This window comes from Myotis brandtii, unplaced genomic scaffold (genome assembly GCF_000412655.1).
Source record: "Myotis brandtii unplaced genomic scaffold, ASM41265v1 scaffold357, whole genome shotgun sequence".
Classification (NCBI taxonomy): domain Eukaryota; kingdom Metazoa; phylum Chordata; class Mammalia; order Chiroptera; family Vespertilionidae; genus Myotis; species Myotis brandtii.
In genome coordinates, this window is record NW_005363729.1 from 515,232 (window position 1) to 515,942 (window position 711).

Genomic DNA, 711 nt, shown 5'->3' on the forward strand with positions numbered 1-711 from the left:
GGTGGGCCCGGTGCCTCGCGCTGCCCGAGAGAGGCCTGGCAGGAAGGCTCTGGCAGCAGCCACGCGGGGTGCAGGCTCTTTTGGGAATGAGGCTGCCCTGCCCTGGCCTCAAGGGCCCCCTGCCTTACTCTCCTCATTTTCAAGTTGGGGCCAATGCTCCCCGCTGCTTGAGCTGTTCTGACGATGGACTGAGAAAAACGTGAATTGTTTCCCCGCATCAGGCAGCCAGCAGGTGCCTGACATCTGGGGTTCTGGCAGGGAGAGGAGCAGAGTGGGTGGGCCTTTGACTCTGACCTGAGCCTCCTTAGAGATGACACTGCTGGGAAGACGGCTGAGCGCGGCCTGCTCCCCGCCCCTCCTGCCCGGGGGCTGCCGAGATGAGAAGCACAGAGCACTTAGCACGCTGCCAGCACGCGTCGGCACCGGATCCTCCCACCCCTGGACCTGCTGTGAACACCGCCTTTGTGCAGCCGTTTCAGCCTCTGTCTGCCTCAACTAAACAATAAAAACGAATAAGAAAACCGTCAGCCACCATTTACCGAGTCCTTACTGTGCCCCTGCCCCAGGCTGCGTGTTTTATCACCAGGCTGGTCTTGCTGCTCTCTGCGCCGCCTGTGACCAGATGCCTTCTCCGCAGGTTACCGGAGGAAACTGAGGCCCGGCGACGGGCCAGCTGTCACGGGCAGTGGGGGCAGAGCCGTGGCTCCTGGG

General features: G+C 62.4%; 1 protein-coding gene across 1 annotated transcript in view; it reads left to right on the forward strand.

The window, feature by feature from the left end:
- The window catches only part of BRD3 (bromodomain containing 3), a 15,594-nt gene that overhangs the window by 7,580 nt on the left and 7,303 nt on the right, over positions 1-711 (forward strand). The gene's annotated exons all lie outside the window — the stretch shown is intronic.